This window comes from Sphaerodactylus townsendi, linkage group LG07 (genome assembly GCF_021028975.2).
Source record: "Sphaerodactylus townsendi isolate TG3544 linkage group LG07, MPM_Stown_v2.3, whole genome shotgun sequence".
NCBI lineage: Eukaryota > Metazoa > Chordata > Lepidosauria > Squamata > Sphaerodactylidae > Sphaerodactylus > Sphaerodactylus townsendi.
The window spans coordinates 19,586,665-19,613,511 of NC_059431.1; the positions used below are offsets into that span (position 1 = coordinate 19,586,665).

General features: G+C 45.9%; 1 protein-coding gene across 6 annotated transcripts in view; it reads right to left on the minus strand.

The window, feature by feature from the left end:
* The window catches only part of PDZD2 (PDZ domain containing 2), a 309,977-nt gene that overhangs the window by 146,804 nt on the left and 136,326 nt on the right, over positions 1-26,847 (minus strand). Inside the window, exon 1 of one of the 6 annotated variants that reach the window (XM_048503185.1) lies at positions 23,608-24,422. The exons of the other annotated variants lie outside the window; for them this stretch is intronic. The gene's annotated coding sequence lies outside the window, so the exon portion shown is untranslated. Of the gene's footprint in view, positions 1-23,607; positions 24,423-26,847 lie in introns of those variants that run through there. 6 annotated transcript variants of the gene reach the window in all.

A 26,847-nucleotide genomic window follows, 5' to 3' on the forward strand; every position in this document is an offset into this window, starting at 1 on the left:
AAACTGTCCATGACAATTAGATGCCTGAAAAAGCCTCCCACTTTGGGATCTTCCTCCTCCTCATCAGGCAATACCAAATTTGCTGGGCAGCCAATGATATCCTGCAACAGGCCTACAGTTGTCATAACCCTGCAACATTCCACAGTTGCTCTGGCAGCCATAAAGGCATGCTCCTTAAAAATGGCCTTGACATGAATGTTGAAACTGACTGGCAGAAGAAACTAACAGGACTGCGAGCAGCCATGCCTGGTTTCTTCCATCCACGATCCATGAGGTTTGCGGCCAGAATTAGAGATTGTGAAAATAGCACCTGAAACACCCTAGCCTGAAAACAATGGCAAATGTCTCTGGAAATAATCACCTTTTTACATAATAAACCACTTATGATTAACTTCACCACAACTCAGGTGTGGTGATGGCAACTGGTTAACCTGGATTTAGTTAGAGAAAATCCACCCAGAATAGGCGTCTCGGGGGCTGTTAATTATTGTTTAACTCGTTAGTTGGTTAGTTGTTCAGCCCATCAGGGTACACCCCAAGGCAGCCCACAACAATGTTAACCTATTCTAAAAAGCAAACCAGAGTGCAAATAAAAATGCAGAAGAAGAGATGCTACAGAAGATTGTGTCAATGGGTGGTTTTTCAACAGAGAGAGATGCTCTGCTGTACGAGAAACCCAGCCCCAGAATCAGGCTTTCTGCAAATGTTTAGCATCAGGTTTCCCACAAATGTGTGTTGCGCTGTGTGTTGTAGCCCTCTTCTGGTTGCGCTCTACCCCCCTACCCCACTGCTTCCAGCTCTCCACACGGGCCTGGATGCCCTTTCTATTCAAGACCAGCTGAAAATTCTGAGGTAAATCCTGATTTACAGACATTTCAGTCCTAATACCACAGGTAGTAATTTTGGCCACTGTCACTGATTTATGGCCATACGTCATATTCTCTTGCCTGGAACACTTCGCAGATGGGGTCGCCACGAGTCTGTTTGGCAATTCAACAGCACACATCATTAGCAGGGTAAAATAACTATGATGGCCTAAACTCAGCTCACATTCCCTATTGACGGATGAACAATCAAGACACTAGGAGAACTTCTCTTCACAGTGATGGAAAGCATGACAATAAAATGTCATCTCCACAGCTATGGGCAAAACATCTCTAAATATGCTGTGCTGAGGATAAGCAGTGGGGCCAACCCATCCCCTGTGAGGGTCTAGAATATCCCACTTAGCACAGCTGGATTAGATCTGACCCAGCAAGGCAATTCTTATGCTTTTATGCATAATTTTGGCTGCATCGTGCCTGATGAAGTTATCACTTCAATCATACCTGCTAAAGGGGGAAAGAATTAGTAGTTCCCAGCCAAGAATTAAAAGCATTCCTAAAGAAATAAAATAAAACATTTTCCACACAAGCAATCTGTTTCTCATCTGACCTGGCTGTACCCTGAAGTCAGTCTGTCTACTACAGCCAAAGCGAGAAACGAAGCCCAGTTATAAATGCTCCTGCCCACAAATCTCTGGCAATGAACTTGAACTGATACTATAAATTCTTTGGGGTTGGACTGTCTATTTTTTTAATCCCGCATTTCCTTCGAGCTCAAGGCAGCACAAAGAGCTCTCCCTCGCCTCACAACAACCCTGTGAGGTGAGCTAGTCTGTGTGACCGGTCAAGGACCCCTTCCGCACATGCAGAACAATGCACTTTCAATCCACTTTCACAATTGTTTGCAAGCGGATTTTGCTATTTCGCACAGTAAAATCTAGCTGCAAAGGGCACTGAAAGTGGGGTGAAAGTGCATTATTCTGCATGTGCGGAAGGGGCCAAGGTCATGCAACACAGCAGAGTAAGAAGTTGAAGATCATTGGCCACGACTCCACTCCTTGCATTGCAGCACACAGGAATGTCATGTAAGACTTTACAAAATGATAGCAGGATTTCTTCCATTTTAAAACAAAGATCACTATGGTCCCTTCCGCACATACAGAATAATGCACTTTCAGTCCACTTTCAGAATTGTTTGCAAGTGGATTTTGCTGTTCCGCACATTGAAAATGTGCGGAATTGGATTGAAAATGGATTGAAAGTGCATTATTCTGCATGTACAGAAGGGACCTACGGCTGAGGAGGGAAGACTCTTCTCTATCCCAAGATTCCAGACAGCCAGTCAAAGAATCAGTCTTCATATGATAGATGGAGAACCCTCAGGTAGGTCATGGAGCCTCTACAGTCACTCCAATTTGGAACAGAAATACCTGCTGCAATTGTGGCAAGGGTGCTATGCCTCCCACCCCTTCTTGCACGCACAGCAGAAAGAGAAGCAGCTTCACCTGACAGGAAGACAGGAACCAGAATCATGCGCAGTGAAGTAAAGTCTGTCCATGAGGGAGAAGATTTCTCCTTGGATCCTTGGCTTGTATCTGGTGCTTCTTGTTCCTGGCTCTCTTGCCTTCAGTCATAATCCTGAGCCTGGTGACATCATGATTCTGGCTCCTCTCTTCCTGTCACGTGAAGCCGATATGATTTATTTGCAGTTCATTGGGTCCAATGTTCAATGGTTCCTGTGGACTGGAAAGGCTGAAGACCACTGAAGTAGGCAATAATGAGTCAGGCTAACCAATGGTCTGCCTTGGTATAGGTCACCTCCAAATGTGTTAAGAAGAGCCCTGCTCTGTTCCCCAAGCAAACTAAGATCAGGTGCCTTGCTCATGGCAGAACAGAGTGTAAGACTCACAGACAAATAAGCAACGATTCAAAAGCAGTTTAATAATACTGAAAGTTTAGGACTCTTACTCCTCCCATGAAGTCTAAGCAAATGAAGAATACTTGAGATGCTGGAAACGACTGGAGATGGTTTCAAGAACTTGCAGACACCAACTTTTCCTTAACTGCTTCTAAGGAAGTTTGTGCTGCTTGCTTCTTCGTCTGAGTTCTCCCCTCTAACTGGACTGTTTCCTTGCAGTTCTGTTGGAACTTGCTGACTGAGTTCTGTGGATCTCTAACATCTTAAACGTCTGAGATATTGCTGTCTCCAGCCTTTCCCAGGCACCTGAACTGAAACAGACTGTAAAACAGGAACTAATAACTAATAAGAATGCCATAGTGCTCTTGCCTATAGAGGGAGTCTTAAAGGGACAGGGTCTAACTAAGGTTCTCTCCCACAGTATACTGTACAAAACAAGTAAACCCATTCTAACTAAGCAGTGGTGGGATTCAAACAGTTTAACAACAGGTTCCGATGGTGGTGGGATTCAAATAATGACTGTTAAAAAGTATTAAAATATATATTTTAATATCACTTTTTTATTTTAAGAATTAAAAAATATTAATACTTAATAAAAAATATTTTAAGTATTAAAAAAGTGAAAAAGGACATTTTAACAACAGATTCTACAGAACCTTCGGAACCCCCTGAATTACTAAGGGTATAACTGAGGCTTAAAGAAAATAGCGAGGGTGTCTCTAGGGGCAGGACAAGCCCTGCTGAATCAGATCTCCCTATGTCTAATTAGCATATGAAAGTCACTACCATGAGATAAGGTTTAACTGTGTGTTTAAAAAAAAAGATCCAGATAGATCCATAAACAGTTATTAGGCAGGGTAGGTAGGTGGAACCTTCAAGTTCAGTGGCAACCATATCTCCAAATACATTCTCCTGTAATGCTTGCTCCAAAACATGGTGTATCCCTCCTTTTCAACACAAAAAACATCAAAAAGAAAAACATGGAAGATGTGTCTTTAGAACTACTTTGGAGGGTCCTCTGAAAGTCAAGGTGCTAAAAATGTGTCATTAAAAACATCAGGAGAACATGTAGCTTCGTACAGTGACTTTCAATTTTTATACACGCATGAGGATTCTCACACGCTGGCCAAGAGTGAGCTATGCAAACAAGCATATCCAACCCAAGATTCCAGATTCATACCGGGCATTATGAACCTGCCAGTCAGGCTTCCAAAACCTCAAAGCTAGTGTTTGCTTGTGAAATTGCAGCTTACACGGCTGAGGTTCTTCAAAGGGCCTTTGAAGTTTTTAAAAAAACCTCCTGTTTGGAGATAACCATTTAAATCTTACCAGTTTTGCTTACAGCGTTTTTTCGAAAGATTCATCAGGCGAGGTGTATTTACATCCAGGGATGGTTAATTAAGTACGCATCCCTGGCTCCAACGTTGCAAAGAAAGAGGTGGGCGAGATGGCGACAGATGCAAAGACTTTTGTTTTGCAGCAGCATGAAATTGATAAGCACGCCAGCGTCCCGGGGTGGAAGCGAGCGCACGTGTTCCTACCTAGTAATCGCTAGCTTCACGCTCAAAGCCAAAATTCTTTTGCTCAGCTCTCCGGCTAACAAAACCACCATTGACTTCAATTAGAATGAAAATCTGCCCCACCTATGAAAAGAATTAACCTCGCATGCATCACGCCAAGTTTCCTATGGTGAACTCTGTGGCTCGCTCTGGCTGGAACAATGAACGATTGTGGAGGAAAGACCACCGAATTAAGGGAACTCGCCGCAGCCGCAGATCCCAGGAATGGAAGAGCAGTGGGAAGCCCAGCTCATAACCTCACCCATCAGCAATGTCCACAATTCAGCTGGCACTAATTAGATCCCTGCCTGGCAAGCTCTGCTCCAGAAGGGCACAGAAACTAAGTGAATATTTTTTTCATTGAGCCAACATGTTCTTGGGGCCAATCTGAAGTTTCCCACAGATGTTCCCTAATACATGAACGTGAGTAGCTACGCAAGGCAATTTCTTTCGCCGTGGTGGAATCCTCCAAAGTTTGATCGCCCGGAGCTACACCAATTCTCTTGCCTCCAAGAACACATTTAGGCGATCCTCTTGAAATAAATCTGAAACTGTTTTCAGGCTTCTCCCAGGCACACCGAGACCCAAACTGCTGACAGGATGGTGGGGAAATATCCTGCCCCTGTAACAGAGGTTTAATAACTGAAGCTTTCTATGACGTGAAGTTAAACAACATCACTCGTGCAGCAGCAGTGGCGTAGGAGCAGCAGTGGCGTAGGAGGTTAAGAGCTCGTGTATCTAATCTGGAGGAAGCGGGTTTGATTCCCCGCTCGTCCGCCTGAGCTGTGGAGGCTTATCTGGGGAATTCAGATTAGCCTGTGCACTCCCACACACGCCAGCTGGGTGACCTTGGGCTAGTCACAGCTTCTCGGAGCTCTCTCAGCCCCACCTACCTCACAGGGTGTTTGTTGTGAGGGGGGAAGGGCAAGGAGATTGTAAGCCCCTTTGAGTCTCCTGCAGGAGAGAAAGGGGGGATATAAATCCAAACTCTTCTTCTTCTTCTCTTCTTCGATTGGTTGTGGTGGGTTTTCCGAGCTGTGTGGCTGTGGTCTGGTGGATTTTGTTCCTAACGTTTCGCCTGCATCTGTGGCTGGCATCTTCAGAGGTGTATCACAGAGAAAAGTCTGTTTCACACTGTGTCTACTGAGAAGGGAAAGTTTAGCGGGGTATATATTGTCCATGTCCCAGGGTGGGAACCAATCAGTAAGTGTTTGGGTGGAACTTGCTATGCAAAGGTGTGGTTGAGTGCACTGTATTGCGGGTGGGGTGATCAGTCCGTTTTTTAAGTACTGGTAGCCAAGATTTGTTAATTTTCAGAGTATCTTCTTTCTTGCTGGAGTTGTCTTGGTGTTGTGAATTACTGATCGGTTCCCCACCCTGGGACATGGACAATATACCCCAGAGCTTCTTAATCATGCAGCCTCATTTAAACACCCTGAGCTTCTGTTGTGCCTAAAAAGTCAGACAAATGGCCAGCAGAGTTGTATGCTTCTGTGTTGTTGTCGGCAGATAACTCCAGCCACCAGCGGGGGATGGTGGTGTAATAGTAGAGCATATGGCATTTTATTAAGACTGCAGAAACAATTTACAGAGGATTGCTAATAGACACCAGTTATCCTGATTCACAACATACAGTGATTCTGCACAGGCCAGAATCATAGGTCCAGGCCCTTTTTTAAAGAACCCCCCCCCCCCAAGACATCTAGCCTGTTATATTTGCCTAAACCCAGGTTAAATGGAAGTCGCTAAATTAGTGACGTTTCTCCTTGAACCCAGGTTTCAGATGCATCCTGCTTGCTTGTGTGAACTACACCAAGCAGGTCGCGTTCTATTCCATCCATCATTATGGTGGATTCCCTGGGCAGCCACTATTAGAGTGGATTCTCTAATGGGCGACCGCCATGTTGTGCCAGTAAGTGGAGGGATTCTCAGGTAGGTGTGGATTCTCGGCTGCACAGTTACTATATCGAGATATCGATATGAGCCATTTAGAGAAGCATGAAGGAGCCAGTGACATGGAATGTGGTGGGGGGAGGGAGGCTTGGATGGCCATGTGAGGAAATGGAAAGGATAAAGCTAGGTAGGGTGGCTGTGGGCAGAGGGAACATGTCCAAGGCAATGCTGTGCTCACAGGCAAATTAAAAGTTGCGCCAGAAGTGGTCTTGCTTACTGCGGAGAGAATGGAAAGTGAAAGCGGAGCTCAAGGAAATATGTCCGTACGAGAAATCTAGCCATGACAGACATTCATCACCCATCACACACCAGACACCCATCACCCATCACACACCAGACACCTTCTGTGTAATCGGCCATATAGAGCTTACTAGATCAGCTCGCAGGGAAGATCTTGAAGCTGATGGAAATGCTCTTGGGCTGAAGAACCTTTGCTGTGAAGAACGAACTTTCAAGAGTCAGGCAAGATGAAGCTCTTTGTCCAGCCTGCCTACATGACTAATAAAAGGCTTGCTAACTTTAAGCTAGTTACCAGCACACTCAGTATTTGGGGTTCATACATGCACCACTAGTTTAACAGTAGAGTTTCCACTTACCTCCGCTTTCGGACTTAGCAAATTCTACCAAGTTCCACTTTTTGACCTGACAAAATCATGAACTTCTACTCTCTGGCCTTCACTTGCCTCCACCCCTGATAAGCAAAATGTATCTCCAGCTCTGCCCCCAAAACAATTAAGTCTAAAATCCCAACCTGACGCAGCATCAGGCCTGGCTTTTGCCGGGCCTGGCATCTCCTATTCAGAGTCAAGGCTACACCTTACCTTGTTATCACTGTGCCTGGGGCTGGCTGGTTTTTCTACAGCTTGCTTGTAACTTAGTGGATTAGGCAAGCCTCCCACCTTATCTCCAGCTTCCTGGAGGAGGAGGCAGCCTGTCGCAGCTGAAATTCCATAACAATGCTGCTTCTCACTGTCCTTTTCTTATGCGGATTGCTTTGGGAATGAACGGGAGGGGGGATTGTCTGGATGAGCAAATGTTTCAAGATATATACTGGGGGCAGGAGAGAGAGAATCAGCTCCGGATTCTTGAACCCAGGATCTGACTCAGTTCAATAAAGCTCTTGAAATATTCTTGCGTCTCAATTATTGACTGGAGCAGGGGTCTGCAACCTGCGGCTCTCCAGATGTTCATGGACTACAAATCCCATCAGCCCCTGCCAGCATGGCTGATGGGAATTTTAGTCCATGAACATCTGGAGAGCCGCAGGTTGCAGACCCCTGGACTGGAATAACAGGCCCTTACACGCAGGCAGCCAGTGGACTTCCTTGGGAATAAGTTCCCTCGCCTTCCACTTCCCAGGAGACCTGATGTTGACGAATTCTTTCTTTGCGGAAAGCAGTTTTTCCAGATACATCCAGCTTTTGTTTTGCTTCCCAAGTGAAAGTAGGACAACACATAAAGTTCCTAGGCCCCATCAGAGTATAGGACACTTTAATTAGAGGGAAAGCAGCCTATCTATAGTCCTATTGCAGCACTGAATTTGGATTTGGACAGGCTATTAAGTGGAGGGGGGGGGGAAGAGACACAAGGAAATAGAAACGGGCCTGCATACAAAGCAAGTCAAGCAAAGTTTAAAGGGCTTAATGGGGCCTTCCTGCAGAAAACCACAAGCCCTGCCTGACTCATGCGGACTAACAATGAAAGTGTTAACACAGCAGCAGGCCTTTAATGAAGCTGCTACGAAGCATTCCGTGTTAATGAAGGAAAACTATCTTCCTCCAGAGCTTCTGCAAGAAAGCACACACTTATGAATATTGCAGCACTTTGGTTAATGCATTCATTTTGGGGGGAAACTAAGTGTTTTGCTGCATACCAACAGCCTTTTGCAGAACAGAATCTGACATTGCCACATTTTAAGCATGCAGCTCTTTGGGAAACTTCAAAGAGGTGAACAAGCCTTTCTCCCTTGCCCTTCTGTTATCTAAACGTATACATCTCCCTAGGGCAGTGGCTTTTCTTTTGCACATGGTTTAGCAGTTGAAACCCCATACTATACCATTAAAACAGGTTGAAGGAAGTGTGATCTTACTCAGGTGCTTCCAGACCAGGTGTTTGCGGGATATCAAATGCAAAAAGCTACCATGCTTCCCATTGGAGAGCACATCATGAAGAAGAAGAAGAAGAAGAAGAAGAAGAAGAAGAAGAAGAAGAAGAAGAAGAAGAAGAAGAAGAAGAAGAAGAAGAAGAAGAAGAAGAAGAAGAAGAAGAAGAAGAAGAAGAAGAAGAAGAAGAAGAGTTTGATTTATATCCACCCTTCCTCTCCTGTAAGGAAACTCAAAGGGGCTTACAAACTCCTTTCCCTTCCCCCCTCACAACAAACACCCTGTGAGGTAGGTCAGGCTGAGAGAGCAAAGAGGAACTGTGACTAGCCCAAGGTCACCCAGCTGGCGTGTGTGGGAGTGCACAGGCTAATCTGAATTCCCCAGATAAGCCTCCACAGCTTAAGCGGCAGAGCAGGTAATCAAACTCAGTTCCTCCAGATTAGAGTACTCTACCTGCTCTTAACCACTAAGCCACTGCTGCTCCTTGCATGAAGGGGTACATGTTACTGTGGAATGAAGGAATTCCAAGCTCAGAACCAACAATGTTGAATTTTGCAACAACAAATTTTGCACATACCAGTTTGCTGATTTTGGATCATTTGATTCTGCCTCTTGCATTTAAGATTCTAAAAATATAAGGATCTTTTTCAGTACATACTCATGAAAGAAGAAGAGTTTGGATTTATACCCCACCTTTCTTTCCTGTAAGGAGACTCAAGGTGGCTTACAAACTCAAGGAGCCTTTCCCTTCTCCCCTCAACAGCTTGTGAGGTAGGTGGGGCTGAGAGAATTTTGAGAGAGCTATGACTAGCCCAAGGTCACTCAGCAGGAATGTAGGCGTGCGGAAACATATCTGGTTCACCAGATAATGCTCTGCCACTCTAGTGGAGGAGTGGGGAATCAAACCCGGTTCTCCAGATTAGAATCCACCTGCTTTTAACCACTACACCACGCTGGCATACAAGGAGAACCACATAAACTGTAGCACTGCAATCAAAGCTCTGCTCAAATTCTGGGTTTGATCTCGATGGAAGTCAGTTTCAGGTAGTCATCAGAAGGTTGATTCTTCATTGGTAAAATGAATGATCAAGCTGGCTTGGGTAAAGCATGGACAACTGTGGAAGGACATGGCAATCCATTCCATAAACACAGTGTGCCTAGTAAACGTCGTGATGTGATGTTACCTCACGGGTCAGTAATGACCCAGTGCTTGTCTTTCCCTTGAGAAAACTGAAATGGGACCTTGCTTGTTTTCTCTCAGAAATCTGAGGTTGTAACCAGCACAGCTCAAACATTTCCTATCTTATCTGTGAAGCCCTGAAGTCTAGAAACTTGAACCATGATGAAATTTAGGTGCTGAGTTTTTACACTTATGTGACAAGCCCACACAGACATGGAACTGATAAAAACCAGAGGCATCTTTACAGCATTCACTGGACTGAAAGAGCGTACGTTGCTTCAGAGTAGCATTTTTCTAGCTGCTTTTCCCGGTACACAACTCCCCATCAGTCACCACAATGAAGTGGATGGATGACAACAGGCAAGGAACATCTGCTATTACAACTATACCTTTTCAGCGTGTTTGTGGGGACTGCTGCAGCTCTACCCCAAGCATCTCCCAGTTCAAATTCCCCCTTCTTTCTTCTTCTTCTTTTTTTTTTGGGGGGGGGGGGCGTCAAATCACAACTGACTTATGGGGACCTGGAAGCGTTTTCAAGGCAAGTGACGGTTGGAGGTGGTTTGCCATTGCCTGCCTCCATGTCACAATCCTGGCATCCCCAAGCAAATACTAGCCAGGTTTCACCCTGCTTGGCTTCTGAGATCTACCAAGATCGGGCTAGCTAATGCTATCCAAGTCAGGATCCTTTTCCTCTATGTATCTGCAGATCTGTGTCCTATCTGGTTGGGACTGCTCACATGAAAGGGAAAAGAGGTGTATAAGCCAGTCCACGGTCCATAACAACTGATCTTCATTAGCTATTGCATGATTTTCATGCAGTTGTGGTGCGATCTAAATCTGCCTTTGCATACATCCTGATTCAAGCAAACTTCCTGCAGGACAAAATGAGAGACGTCGGGCACACAGCATCCGTTAACCATACAAAAATCTGCACAGGACGTGACTTGGCTCCATGATACTCCTCTCAAGGATCAGTTTCCATTATATACATTGGTCTTTCATTACAGAACTGTAAAGTTTCCTCCAGCCAAGCATAATATGGAGTTTCTGCACATCAGATGTAGATCTGTCTGACAATCAGAAAATTTGGCAGACGCCGCAGTAGCAAAACAAGCCTTCCCTCAAAAAGATTCTTGAATGCAACCACCACCCATTCACAAATATTGTCATTGTGGCAGTCATTTATCACAGAACTTAACTGGAACCAGAAGAGAACCATTTCACAGAGCTGGAGGAAGAGTGGAAGAAGCAATGCTGTGCATGGAACTCAATCTCATCCCGTTGCAAAACCCTGCAAAGACTGTTTGAACAAAAGCAACAATCGTGGGTAGAAAGTGCCATCAAGTTGCAGCTGACTTACAGCCACCCCACATGGTGATTGGGGCACGAGACAAACAGAGGTGCCTAGACATTGCCTGCCTCCGTGTAGCCACCCTTGGTGGTCTCCCACCCATTTCTAACCACAGTTGCCCTTCCTTAGCTTCCAAGATCTGACGAGAATGGGCAAGTCTAGACCATCAGAGTCAACCCTGAACCAATAATAGAGAACAGAAATTAGCATGTATCCAGCAACCAGATGCCTCTCATGCACCTCTCATGAAAAATATTTGTCCATCTTCAGATTGAGAGTGGAAACAATCTAAGGCTAGAAGGTGAAGATGCTACAATAGACACACGAAGATGCCTTACTGAGAGGCAGACCGCTGGTCTATTGAGGCCAGTACTGTCTATGCCAGCGATGGCGAACCTATGGCATGAGTACCAGAGGTGGCACTCAGAGCCTTCTTTGTGGGCATGCAAGCTGTCGCCCCAGTTGGGCATTGCGCCAAGGGGGCAAGGGGTGCATGACGTACTGGGTGCGCGCCCCTGCGGGGGTGTGGTGAGGGTGGGGCAGGGGTGTTTGGGGACATTCTGGGGGCATTCCAGGGCAGGGCAGGGGTGTGGAAGGGGCACAGGGCACACGCGTGCCCCAGGTGCAGTTTCCCCTCGCTCTGCCCCTGGCACTCAGTCTCTAAAAGGTTCGCCATCACTGGTCTATGCTGACTGGCAATGGCTCTCCAAGATCTCAAAGACGCGTGGGACCAGCAGAAGGGTGCGTGGGGCTGGGTGGGGCCATTTTCTGCCAGTACGCCTCTGCCTACTGGTCTCACCCACTTCTGAAGAACACTTTGCAGCCACCATGAAAAGTATTGGCCAGTGACACAGCCCATGGGTGCCACATCGGCGACCTCAGCTTGTAAGATGATACCCCGAAAATCTTGTTTATCTTTAAGTGCTGCTGGACTCGACTCTTGCTCTTCTACTGCAGACCAACGTGGCTGCCCACCAGAAATATCTTTGCTGTTGTCTCTGTATCCTTTTGCGTGAGGCGGCATTCAGCCATAGAGTCCCTGAAACGATTACAAGCCCAGGAATTTCGATCCCACGCATGTGCGAAAACAGGACGGCATACAATCGCTACCAGCTCCCATCTTCAGATCTTGTGCCACAGCTGTCCTCCATAAGCAGCTGGACTTCTTTAAACTTTAGATGATCTTACTGGAAGCAACCGCGTCTGCAGTCGTGAAGTGGTGTTTGGGGTTTCTAACAGCTGCTTCTGGAAAACTACTGCAACGCCCAGGCTGGGCAGTAAGAATTTACTGGGGGGGAGAGGAGCATCTTCTGAAGTCACCACCGAAGATCTCTGCAGATAACATACCGGCTGTCATACACTGTTGATAAGAAATTGGGACTGGAAGTCTTCCATGGCTCCTTCATAACAACGTTTTTGGAATATGCAGTAATTCAGGAAGACTGAGGCAGCTGTGTCCTAAGGTGCACTGGAGGGTTTCTTTGCTTTCTCAATTGACTTGCAAACAGACTGGGCGGCTTTCAAAATACTTTTGCAAATTCCTCCAGTCCCGTTTCCCTCTTCTCATCTTTATAGGACATTTCCCGATTCACTTTGAAGTTCCGGCTGCAGACCCCTTGGGAGTCCGATCAGGAGTGGTTCCGAGTCAAAATACACCCAACTGAGGAAAACGGAATATCTACAGGGGGATGCTACAATTAAAGCCATACTTTGCTTTCCACAAATGACAGCGTGTACAGCTGGATGACTCTAAAGTGGGCGAGAACACGCGCAAACAGCCACGATGAGAGCATTTACTTGCCTCTTTATGCAAGGGTAGGACGTCACAGGCAGGCAGAGGGAAAGACAGATATGGGGATGCTGTGGGGTTTCGCCTGCATCTGCAGCTGGCATCTTCAGAGGATCATCTTCAAAGGACCAAGTTAGGTGAGATCCTCCAAAGAGCTGACATTCAAAACTATGGGAGCAATGGTAGAAAGGGAAACCAAAGCAAAGGTAATGGGATGGATATGAGCCAATGAAGAAATGGTTTTTCTAGGGGCACAAGGTACCATATGACAGCGGGGGGACACTTTGGCCACTGGGATGCGTCCGGTGGCCACTGTGGGAAACACGATGTTGGGATGAGATAGGTCTAACCCAGCAGGATTCTTCGTATGTCCTCCTCAGAAGATGTTATAGCCAAAAGAGGAATGGCCCAGCTGTTTAAGGGGGCAGGAGATCTTTGAGCTGAAGAAGGTAGCACACAAAAATTCTCAGGACAGAGAGGAGTTTGTCTTCCGCTGACAGAAGTCAAAAGAAAAAAAACATGCCATTCAAAAGCAAGATTCCAGAGACACTTGCCCCGGCTCTGAAATGACAATGAAAGCAGCTCAGCTCGCTTAATCTCACTTATCTTGAAGTCACTGGTTGTGCCGCTGAAACCAGGAAGTCATAACGTGTTAAATATTTGCACTAAAAAAGCAAAGAAGAATCTTGGGAAAGGAGTCAATAATTTTTTCCTGCTAGATACATGGATGCGCAACAGGCAGGAAGTTGCCCTGTCAGTGAGTTGTGAGCATCATGAGGTTGCTTGGCACTGTGGGTCCTTAATTCACCCACTTCTCTAGCTTCAGCGTTTACCTGGCAAAGTGAGGCCCAAATGGAGCACAGGATGCATCTGACATGAATCGCACATCATTAAAGAAGGATGATACATGCTTAACTTCCATACCACTTGCTTGCAGGCTCAACAATGTTCTAACAGGCAAGAAGGAGAGCTAGAGATATATCAGGACTGGAAGTTTTATCTCCTGGGAACACAAAAGGCATTCTGGCCAATTCATACAGAGAAATCTCACACTGAGCCCTTGATAGACAACACTCCACCTTTCCTCTTTCATTTACACGGTCCTCTTACAGAGTGGTGTAGTGGTTAAAAGCAGGTGGATTCTAATCTGGAGAACCGGGTTTGATTCTCCACTCTTCCACCTGAGTGGCAGAGGCTTATCTGGTGAACCAGATGTTTTTCTGCACTCCTACATTTCTGCTGGGTGACCTTGGGCTAGTCATAGTTCTATGGAACTCTCTCAGCCCCACCTACCTCACAAGGTGTCTGTTGTGGGGAGAGGAAGGGAAAGGAGCTTGTAGTCCACCTTGAGTCTCCCTACGGGACAGAAAGGTGGGTATAAATCCAAACTCTTCTTTTCTTTCTGTGCAGTTCCACTATTACTGCCATGTAAAAACATATACGCTCCAACCTGGATGGTCCATGCCAGTTTAGTCTTGTCAGATGGTGATCTCAGAAGCTAAACAGGGTTAGCCCTGGTTAACACTTGGATGGGAGACCTCCAAGGAAGACCAGGATTGCTACTCAGAGGTAGGCAATGAAAACTACCTCTGTTTGTCTCTGGAACTTGATGGCAATTGTCAGCTGGAACTTGACAGAACTTACCACCACCACAAACCTATGAAGCTGTCTTGATACAGGAGTCAAATCAATTGTCCACCTATCCCAGGGCTGGTTGCTCTGACTGGCATCAGCTCTCAAAATTCTTACAATTTGAACACCCCTTCCCCACCCAGCTCAAAGTAAGAAACAACAGGGTGGAGAGATGGTGAGTAAGGAAACAGTGAGGCATTCTTCTCTGTCACTTCTTGATGCAAAAACCGCCAGGGCTTGAAGTTACTTTTTTTTCATTTTGAAGAAGAAAAACAATCACAATCCAGAACACCACTATATTTGTACACAAGTTGGGCTCAGCTTCCCTAGTCGTTTGCGGCACAGCAGTGATGAAATGGCCTGAAGAAAAGAACAGTTTGCAATCTGCTAACTTTTTTCCAACTTGCTCCCTTACGAATAATTCCAACTCACCACAATGCAACTGGATGTTTACAAGCCTGATTCATTACAAACTAGCAACAATTATGCAGACCTACCGCTGAGGGAACAGTGTCAAAGTGGTCAGAATGTTGGAATGCAATTGAAGCAATCTGACTTCAAACTCCTGTTATTTGCTGATTTGCATGTATGAATGAAATTATCACAGATCCGTATGACAGCCAGTTTCTCCCAATGACAGCCAGTTTCTCCCAATCTAACCTATCCCACAGGTTACTTGCTCCCTTACAAATGGGATGAAGAAGAAGAAGAAGAGTTTGGATTTATATCCCCCCTTTCTTTCCTGCAGGAGACTGAAAGGGGCTTTCAATCTCCTTGCCCTTCCCCCCTCACAACAAACACCCTGTGAGGTAGGTGGGGCTGAGAGAATTCCGAGAAGCTGTGACTAGCCCAAGGTCACCCAGCTGGCGTGTGTGGGAGTGTACAGGCTAATCTGAATTCCCCAGATAAGCCTCCACAGTTCAGGCGGAAGAGCTGGGAATCAAACCCGGTTCCTCCAGATTAGATACACAGGCTCTTAACCTCCTACGCCACTGCTCGATAAATGGAAGAAGCGAGAAACATGTTTGCAACTCTGATCAGGATACAAATTTTCAAGCCCAAATGCATGGGACGATCAAGATTTCTTCCCCTCTGAAGAACTAAAAGACATTTTCACAGTGTCAAAAGTACTCATATTATTTGGTCTCAGAAACTGTACTTAAATCAAGCCGGAGAAGAAGACTTTTCAGACGTGTTAACCATGTGGGTTCAGTGTTTGCTACAAGAGAGCAAGAAAGCAAGGAATGCAATGTTCGTATTCTATGGAGCTGGCAAATGGCAAAGTCCAATTTTTTTGTCATATGTAAGTCATTAGAAGACAACGGACAGATTCAAACATGATCATCAAGGCTGTCTAGCAGCTAGCATACTGGACTTTGATTGGAAATTCCTGGGTTCAGTTCCCCACTTGAGAGTGAAGTTTCCTGCCTGGACTTGAGAGAATCAGGATTTCTCACTCTAATCTCTTTGTTATGGAAGTAGAGAACACTATAAATACTATCCTAAGCGCTTGAAAAACTGATAGAATGAAGCAACAGAAGGAAGTCCTATGTATCCTGCCCGGAACTCCTCAAAAGGATGCTAATATAAAAGTCAGACAAACATGCTCAAATTTCTCACAGAGCTGGTTCATAAACATGTTATTTGCTGGTTTGCATGTATGAATGAAATCATCACAGATCCGTATGAACTTTGCACTTCATACCACAATGTCCTCCAGTGTAGTTTGTTCACATGCTCACCTGGTAGCCCTCCAGAACTGAGTGATGTACGTGAACATGTGAACCAGGCCATGAATGGCTCACAGCAGAATGTGTGAACAGACTCCAGTGAAAACCATTATATTTGAAAGGACATAAACATTCTGGCTGGGCATATTCATATTGTCACCAATGCTTGAACGCACATGTATGAAGTAGGCCTGAATTTCCAGAGGCTTGAATCTTTGGGGGACCTATTCCTTTGCTTGTCTACACAACAACGCTCTCGGGGACATCTGAATCAGAAAAACAAGAGCTAGGGGGAAATCCTTGAGCATCTTAATGAAGGTAGATAAAAGCAAAAAAAACTCCAACCAAAATGGGTCAAAACACATCTGGCTTTCTGATTTTAGATTGTCAGACTGGGTAGAATTGGGGGTGGCATTAGTGGTTATTGTACCTATCGTGAGATGCTGGGTTAATTGTGGTTACATTAAACTGTGTTGATATATCATTTATATTATGTGTATTCATTTCAAACCAGGTGGTTATTTTCCATTTGACATATCTTTTACCTGAAGATTCTTTCAGATTTGTCCATTCTTATTTCTCTGTTTTTAAGGCATTTCCCCTCACACACATGCACTGGGTTTTTTAAAAGATAACCAACAGATCTTGAAAGTTAGCACATTTTTTTCAGTTATAATTCTGCAGCCTTAACTGATCCAAAATTACACCAGATCTGCATTTCTGACCAGTGATGTAAGTGAGATACATCTGCCAATACATTCATGCCAAAACAGCCACTTGGCACTTTGCAACAGTTGCTTGCGGGGCAAAACAGAGCATTGCAAAACTAATTGAAACCACAATTAAAGCCAAATAGGGAGTCAATTTTTTCTCTAATCCTGTGTCTGCCACCATTTGCTGGCTCATAGCCCCATGTTCAGTGCACCAGACCACATCAGTCTCATTGCAAGCAACATAATTCTTTTTTCCCTTCTTCTGTTTGTACCTTGTAAGGCTAAATTGGCTTGGGAGGAGGGTCAAGGTTTTTTTTTCTGAATAAGAATGTATATTAATTCAGAACAGCAAACACAGATTCTTGCTGGCTTAGGGCCATGCAGGCAACTCTCAGGGGGGTAACTCCCTGGATGCCTGCACTACTTCCTAATTGAAGAAGCAGCAGGTGGAGAGAGTCTCTTCAGCTGCTGAGGTACAAATCAGTTGGAAAGCCCCGGGCACCCTGCTGGAGGAAGAACAAACTGGCCTTAGGTGAGAGAAATGGAAAGGCTGGCACATTATCTCAGCATTACAGTTCTGTAGATCTAACAGGTGCAGAGAGACAGTGCATTGATATTTCAGATCAGCAATGAGGGATATACGACAGCAAACACGCCGAACAGTGGAATGGCGGTGTGTGTGTGTAATGGGGGTGGGAAAGGCCATCAAATTGCAACCAACTTATAATGACCTTGTGGGGTTTTCAAGGCAAGGGGCAAACAGAGCCGTTACCTTGCTCTGCGTAGCAGCCCTGGTTTTCCTGGGAGTCTCCGGTCCAAACTCCTTCCCAGAGTTCCTTCTCTTAGTGAGATCTACAAGGTGGCACCTTTTTTCTAGGGCAGGGGTCTTCAAACTATGGCCCCCCAGATGTTCATGAACTACGATTCCCATTATATACCATGCTGGCAGAGGCTGATGGGAATTGTAGTCCATGAACATCTGGAGGGCCATAGTTTGAAGACCCCTGTTCTAGGGCATAGGTGTCGAACTTGTGGCCCTCCAGATGTTATGGACTACAGTTCCCATCATCCCCTGACAGACAGGGCTACCTCAGCTTCCCAAGGCCTGCGAGGCAATATATTTTCCAACAACCACCCTTGAATGAGGCCTCAAAGGGGAAGTCTTGTGGGATGTTTTGACTGTGGCTTCAGATCACCATGAAGGAATTATGCTGGAGTGATGAGCTGTTATTAATTAGATGTGGTTTATTGTATTTTTAACTGACGTGATTCTAGTGTGTTTTATATGCATACATATATTTGTAAACTCTCCAGTCTTCATGCTTTTAATACAAATAAATACTTCTGACCTCTTTTTTCAAACAGAATGCAGCCACGGGTGCTGAAGTTTTAAAGGGAAAAGACCAGTACAGAGAAGAGAGGTTTCTGTTTAATTGATCCCCCTCCTGCCTGGTTTCTGCTGAAAATCATAACTCTCAAACTGCTTTTATCTCTCCTGGTGGAGGGAAGAATACAGGTAACTGTATATTTTTCCCAGCAGAAGCTAAAAACAGGTCAGAGGCAGCAGTTGTTGATAGGAAAATGGCAAAATAGGAAAGTGTTTAAAAGACCCTCTCCCTCTGGGTTTGTTCCCACTTTAAACTGCAAACTCACTCCCAGAGCTGAACTCTGATTTTAAATAATGATGGGAAGAACCACATTTATTTGTTTATTTACGGCCTGACTTTCTCACAGGGACACAATACGGATGACAGACAGCATAAGACAACCAATGAACCAAACAATGAAAGGAACATACAACCTGAGGCAAGGTAGTCTGAACAATGCAGAGAATTGCCACAGCGAACTGGGAAACACCTAGAGATTTTGGGGGTGGAGCCAGAGGACAGGAGGGTGGGGGTGGGGAGGGGCCTTCCAAAACAGCCATTTTTTCCAAATGAACTGAACCAAGTCACTTGGAAGGCAATCCCAGGAGATCACAAGCCACCTCCTGGACGTTGGCAACCAGAGAGAGAGCGGAATTACAAAGAAATATGAAACAATGCAGTAAAAGCAAGCTGATACAGTAAAATGCAGTAAAAGCAAGCTGATACCTACAAGGATCATTACAGCAGACTACAATCCTATTCCGCTATAAAGGCATCGTCTTGGATTCTTCTATTCCAGTGGTGGCGAACCTATGGCACTCCAGATGTTCATGGACTACAATTCCCATGCTGGCAGGGGCTGATGGGAATTGTCGTCCATGAACATCTGGAGTGCCATAGGTTTGCCATCATGGTTCTATTCAATTACAGTTCTAATTTCTTTCTAAATAAGCACTTCTGAACACTTCTGTTTTGGGCATTCTGCAGAATTACAGGAGCAAGGGGGCCTCCCTGGCCTCCTCAGGTAAGTCAGGTCATTCCACACGGACAATGCAGATGTACAGACAACTAATCTTACCCAATTACACAAGGTGGTACCTTCCAAAGACTGCTCAGATGAGCATAGCAGGAGAGGTGGTCTTGCAGATATGTGGGTCTTAAGGCGAGTAAGGGCTTCGTTGATGAATTCTTACCCCTTATACAGCTTTACGTATATGTGCACATGCCACCGAGTTGCAACTGAAGCATGGCGACACCTGCAAGGGGCTTTCAAGGCAAGTGAGAAGCAGAGGTAGTTTGCCATTGCCTTCCTCTGTGGAGTCTTCCTCGGAGGTCTCTCTTCCAAGCACTAACCCCACTTAGCTTCTGAGATCTGGTGAGATGGGGCTATGCCACCTTCCCTCCCGGCAGTAGTTTTACAAACAGATTAGACATAACATTATGCAACCCCAGGGTGCATTTCTGAGCATTGTCAGAGTCTCCATGACCACCTTATAGGAAAATGTTTGTGCCACTGAGTTACTATGCAGACATAGATCCCATGAACCACGATTTACTTAAAAGATTCCTGTCTTCAACACTGCAGAGACTATCCAAGGCAGCTGCTATTGATAATCTGGCTACCATTTATGGGACCATGAAATGGCGCTACAGAATTGTACTCGGTGTGCCTAAGCATAGGAAAATTCTGACATTCCTGATATGTGCTTCAGTGGACAGCTGGAACATGCTGTAGGGAAGGGGGTATCTGAATAAAAGCCAGAGTCTTGGGCTAGGATCTGGAAGACCCATGTTCAAATCCCCATGCTGCTATGGTAGCTTGCTGGTGACCTTGGGCCAGTCACTCTCAACCTAACCTACCTTACAGGGTTGTTGTGAGGATAAAATGGAGGAAAGTTAAGTGGTATAACTATTTTGGGTCCTCCCTGGGGAGAAAGGTGGGGAATAAACAAAGCAAACAAACAAATAAATAAAGGCACTACACTTCGTGTTGAATGCACTTTGGGCATTGATTATAGAGGGCAAATCATGCTCTCTTACTGTGAACATTGACACCCTAATAGCAGAAATGTAAGCATAGGCTGCAATTACTCCATGGAAAAAAGAAATTCATTCTACATGTGCATACTAGTCTTCAATTGTTTTCCAAGACTGACCCTTGCGGAATTCAAAGGCATATCTAGGCACGTTACAATTACCAGAGGATACTGTCAAAAGTATCCAGTTCCATTCCAGCGCCCAACCAAGAGGACTGCAGTTATTGTCCTCTGTATTTCCACATCCAGGGGATGTCCAGCCACATATAGCAGGGCGAAGGAGACATATATCCCAATCCACATTCTGATTACTTATATATGAAGAAAAGAAGAAGAGTTTGGATTTAACCCCCCTCCCCTTTTATCTCCTGTAAGGAGACTCAAAAGGGCTTACAATCTCCTTTCTCTTCCCCCCCCTACAAAAAACACCCTGTGAGGTGGGTGGGGCTGAGAGAGCTCTGAAGAACTGTGACTGCTAGCCCAAGGTCACCCAGCTGGCATGTGTTGGAGTGCACAAGCTAACCTGGTTTATCGGATAAGCCTCCACAGCTCAAGTGGAAGAGCAGGGAATCAAACCCAGTTCTCCAGATTGGAGTGCACCTGCTCTTAACCACTACACCCTGCTGGCTCTATGCTCTGAATGGGCAAGGAGGATTCACCAGTTCACAATGTGGGTTCTATGTGGTTTGTAGGAACTAGGCACAATGAATGAATTACTGCATGTGTTTTGCATTCATAAAAGGCCCCAGATTAAATCCTTGAGATCTCCACATAAGGAGGGTGGAACCCCCACCCCAAGAGAACTGGGTTGGGAAAGCTCTCTGCCAGAGACGCTGGAAAGCAACCACAGGTCCAAAAAGTTTAGAGATACCAGCTGATTGACTTCATATAAGGTAACTTATATAAGATAAGATAGTCCAGGCTAACCTGAACTCTTCAGACCTTGAAAACTAAGCAGAGTCATCCCTGGTTAGCATTTATATGGGAGACCACTGAGGAATACCAGGGTTATGAAGCACAAGCAGTGTCAGGACTATGTTTTGTTTCTTCGAATCCTCCAGTTCCCGCCGCAACAGAGGACCTCCCACTCACACACCTCGTATAAACTGGAACTGAAGGCAAGAACCCTCAGTTCCAGCATCCTGTACTTAGGGCGACACAAATCAATAAAGTTCATTCCTTCTTCATAAAGTTGACTTTGTTTGAGTGTGTTCAGCCTTACAGGCAGGGGATTGCAAACCACCTTTGAACATCTCTTGCCTACAGGGGTCTCTCTATGTTAGCTGTGATTTGATGGGGTTGTTATCGTGTTCTCATGTTCTCCTATGAGTTCTAGGAGACCAGAACTGCATTTAGATGAGAACTCAGTCAAGGAAGACAATGTACCACATACCAGGAAATGCACGCAGAGGATATAAAAGAGATTGGGGGTGGGTGGAATGGGAAGGTGTAAACAGGCACCATTGAGCAACGTTATCAAGGCTATCATGCTGTGTGACTTTACGTTTCTTTCAGAGGATATAAACATTTACTAATACACATTTTATTAGATTCTACTGGCTGGTTTGCAACACACACACACACACAGAGATGCTTATTGGCCGCCTTCTGGTTTTCTTCCTTTCTTAATCAGAGCAGTCTGCATGCTGATAGTTTAGTCTTTTCTAAGAAGACGGTTCCAAGCGTGGAGATGCATCTGCCAAAGGCTGCAGCCATGGGAAAGACACTCTTGAGCAATCCAATATTTAACAATCCCAGCTGCCTTTTATTTCTAAGCCATATTTTACTTATTAGCTTCATTTACAATATTTCTCTCACCCACTCGTTCTCTCGCAGTTCCAGCGCAAGCCACAGTTGTGCCAAAATGCACCCTTAACCAGATACTTCGTGTGCGTGTTTATTTTTTGTAAAAGTAACCATGCCAAGTGGCTGCAAAAGGCATGGTAGCCTCGAAAAAGTATGCAAAAACCTAGTGTGCACAAACTCTACAACAAGTCAACATTGCAATTTTAAAAAAGACTTTCCTCATAAGCCCAATTTCAGTGGTTCCATTCGTTCTCAGCATAGCTTTTTTTTGTGGGGGGGGGTGGCACTAAGGATCGCCGCGTGAGGTACAGATTTACTTAGAATACATTTGCTCGCAGCTGAGCACAAAATGAACTGCAGGAGATAAGAAACACTTTATTAAACTTTCTCCTTTTTCGTGGCTGTGATGGAGAATTATGTGGGAGATTCTAATCTGCGGAACCTTTTTACGATCATCTGTATATTTTACACGCTGCTGATTTCAACAGTAAAAACATTTTTCTACCCAAGAAGCGTTTAGTGGGTTTGGACAGATCTCGGTCTCCTCAGACCAGAATATAATCTCATGCGAGATCGTAAACAAAGCTTTACCCAGAACGTAGTCCAATTTGTGTTACTGAAAACTCCCAACACCACAACCACAATGGAAAGCAAAGTTAGTGACCTCAGTCCCAGGTTAGCAGGACTTTTTGTTCCTTTGTGTGTGTGTGCACACACATATGCGCACACATATGCACATGTGCAAAATACAGAACTTTAGTGCTTTATATTGCACTTTCTTTTGCCATATTTTTACATTGGCACCATGGAGTGCTTTTGGAATGCAAACACTCCTTTGACATGCAATCAAGGTAGATTAGTCAGATTACAAACCTTCCTTACAAAACCTATCTAGCATTCAACGTTGTCTATAGTAATCCAGCGGTTTTTGTTTTATTTTTAAAGTGTTGCCATTCATATATAAGGCTGCAAAGTGTTGCCATTCATATATAAGGCTGCCATTCATATATAAGGCTGCATAGATTTCCCTCTAAGGATGTGGGAGACACCCCCCCCCCACACACACACACACACACAAGGGATCAGTACTCAGTACGGGTGAGTCCCGCCATACGAAAAGCCCAATAATATACAGTCAACACCCACCCTCACACAGACAGACACATATATAAAAAACCATGCATCACCCATGAGTACCATTACGGCACAGGTGTCAAACTCGCGGGCCTCCAGATGTTATGGACTACAGTCCCCATCATCCCCTGCCAGCACCATGCTGGCAGGGGATGATGGGGACTGTAGTCCATAACATGTGGAGGCCCGCGAGTTTGACACCTATGCATTAAGGAATTCTGGAGCAGGCAAAGTTACCCCAGCCACACCAAGCCAATTTAAAAATGAGCTGCAAATATAGTCCTGGAGCGACATATTCCTGCGGCCAGAAAGCATGCATTCTGACATTCTGAAAAAGCAATCCTGAAAAAGCAACTGCGCGCTGCTTCACTTCCTGAGAAAGCACACCTGGCATTCTGGTTATGTAACTTTTTAGCTCCCAGATACCCCCCTCAAGCCAAGCCAAGCCAAGCCCTGGCTGGCTGCACAGGAGACCCCCCAGCCCCCAGCCCGCTCGCTTACAACTCCTCATACCTCTTTTCCCTTTCAAATCTCCTGCCTGGTTTTCCTCTCTGCTTTCCTCTGCCGCCGCCTTCTTCCGGATAGCCTCATCTTCCCTGGACTGGCTGTCAGGAGCAGCTGGCGTCTCCGGCTTAATCCACGAGCGGGCGGGCGGGTGAGCAGTCCCGCGGGTCTGTTAATTAGTCTAATCGCTGGCCGGCACCCAAGAGAAGAGGCCACTCACTCGGACACCCAAGGAGAAGGGGAGCGCCGCCTGCTGCGCCCGTCCGCCTCCAGCCGAAAAGCGCCTTCCCCTTCTCCAGCGGGTTTGTTTACCCTTTCCCAAAAGCTCGCTCCGGGGGCACCGTGACACGAGTTTGCGGAAAGGCCGGGAGAACCAACTTCCCCTCCTCGCCCGCCTCCGGCCAGAGGAGCGACGGAGAGGCTCGAGCTGGCGAGCTGCAGATGCCGCTCTGTCCGTTTGCAGCGCGCTCAGCTGTCAAAAGCTGCCCGCCCGGCAGGCCAGCGCGCGCGCACTCCCCTTTCCCCACGTGCAAAACCCCCCAAGGGAGCGCCGGCAAGCCGGAGAGGAGAGATTTCAGCGCGAGACAGGTGAATCGGGCACCACGAGGAGGGACCAAATAACGCCCATGGGCGAGAGAGCTAAAAGTCTTCCGCGGCGCAGATGAGCCCCCTGAAAAGCATCGAATAAAACCAGCCTGATTTTCTGCCCCTCTAATCCCTGCTTTCAAAGCTCCCAAGTGCGCATTCCTCGGGCTAATCTCGGATGCCAGGAAAAGGGGCTGAGAGATCTGCTGGAATTCAATTGTAGCAAGATAACTCCCTCCAGCCCCACTGGCTCAAAGAGGCTTGATCTGACTGCACAGCTCAAGCATTTCCTCTCCACCTTCCCTTTGCAAATGCATTCCTGCTTCGCCCGCCCCCCCCTTCCCCAGCTAACTTCAATCAGCGGAGTCCTTCCCCGGGGAGAGAGCGCAGCCTCTTGCCCGGGCAGCCCCAACAACGTCCAGCTGCAGAGCGATTAGAGTGGCTGACCCAGGCAGCTTAGCTGTTTATATCTCCTCTCTGGAGGGCTTCCTGTCTTGAATGGATGGGCGCGCCAAGTTGACAAGAATGAGCAGTCGTGGGGGGTTGTTTATTTCTGGTGTTGCAAAGGGCAGGAAGGTTTCCCCGCATTTTTTTCCCCCAGTGAACTGGTCATCCACAGCAAATGGGGCGGGGAGAGTCCCAACATTAGCTGGTAAATGAAGTCATGGTAATGAAGTAGTCGGAGTAGCAGACCCAGGTTCGAATCCCCGGTCTGCCAGGTGGCAAACCTATGGCACTCCAGACGTTCATGGACTACAATTCCCATCAGCCAATTGGCCATGTTGGCAGGGGCTGATGGGAATTTTAGTCCATGAACATCTGGAGTGCCATAGGTTCGCCACAACCCATTTCACAGGTGGGATTGCCAACTTTTAGAATATTTGGCTATAAATTCTTGCAGGAGTTCTTGCAGATTTGGCTATAAGCAGATAGCTGCATCATTTGGGTTATTTCTGATAATACCAGGCAGGTGAGCTGTTAATGGGTTGATTGGGGGTCACTTTCATGGTCTGCATATATGGTGTAGTTTTGTATGCGCCTTTCTCCTACCTCTGCCTCATTTTCTCCTCCTTATCCTTATGCTGTATTGTTGGTGCTGTGTTTTCCTGTTTGATTATTGTGTACGCTTGTTTGTGCTTTTTGCCCGTGACTATTTTTGTCTTCCTCTTTTGTCAAATATATTTTGTAGCCTAACTTTTCATATCTAGAATCTTATTAAAGGATCATTCTTTTTTATATATCTGTTGTGTTTTACTCTGCTGAGAACTGGGTAATTTCAGTTCTTCGTGGGGCTTGGAGTTTACCTGGAATAACAACTGATCTTCAGACAAGAGGTAAGTTCACCTGGAGCACACATGCCAGCTTCAGAAGACATTCTCTATGATATACCATAGATACTAGGTACTATTCCTTCCTAGATTCCCCCAGACTCCACAGGCACTGCCCCCAATTCTCCAGAAATGTCCCAGGCCACAGCAAGCAAACCTACTCACAGGTTTGTTGTGAAGATAAAATGGAGAAAGGATACTGATGTAAGCTGATTTGGGTTTCCATTGGGGAGAAAGATGAAGTATAACATGCAGTGATGAAATCAGTAGCTCTTAAAACCAGGTGCGCTGAATTCCAGAGGTCTAGAGAAAATGGTTTTGAGGAGTGCAGCCAAAGACAAACAAAACCACCAATTAAAGTAAAACTGTCTTATTTGCTAGCTGTGCCTGTGTTGAAATTTGAAAATGTGCTAGACCTCATGCGGTTTCTTCACATTGGTCCCCACAGGTTGTTTAAAAAACAGCAAGTATTATAGGCAGCTCCTGACAAATTGTGTTGTTGTTGTGCTCCAGTGTACTATTGTAATGCAACAAATTGTGTGGGGAGAAATGTGGGACATAGGGAAACATACACACGTTATTCCATCTCTGCAGGCCCACGATTTTACATAGCAAGAAACTTCACTAAACTTCCCCACCCCCGCTCTGTCATTCCCAAATATTTATTTCTATCCTGCTGTTGCTTCCCACTGGGGACGCAAAGCAGCTTAAATAGAAAGACAAGTTTTTAATTTAGACACGCAAAGGGCGGAAAAGACAGAACTCCAGCTCCTGAATCAACTAACCTAGCTCAGTCAGGGCTATGAATGGACCTTCACCTTGTACTTACAGCCACAATACCTGTGTCCTGTGCTCTGAAGCCAAGCCCATTCAGGTTTGCTCGGAGTGGTTCCAGGCCCTTGGGCTGGCCAGGTTAAAAGCTGGCAATACACGCCTTGTTGCCTGTTAGGCCAGTTCATCTGGCAAGGCCGTCTGTCAAGTCTCAGTTTGAGTAGGCTGGGAGGTAATTGGGCCCAGCTACACTGCCTGCAGCTGATGGAGTTCCTGAGGCTGTGCTGTCCATTGGCCAGGATCCTGCAAATAAAGCCTACCCTCAGCACCCTGCACTAGCCCTACAGTGCAGTTGTATGCAGCCAGTCTGGCCCTTTATTTCCTCTGTGCCACCTTGGCCAGGCCTTCTGCCACTGCTGTTCCTGCAGACTGGAAGAGGGTTCTGAGGAGGGTAAATAGAGAAGAAGAAAAGTTTGGATTTATGCAGTGGTGGGATCCAAAAATTTTAGTAACAGGTTCTCATGGTGGTGGGATTCAAACTGTGGCGTAGCGCCAATGGGGCTGG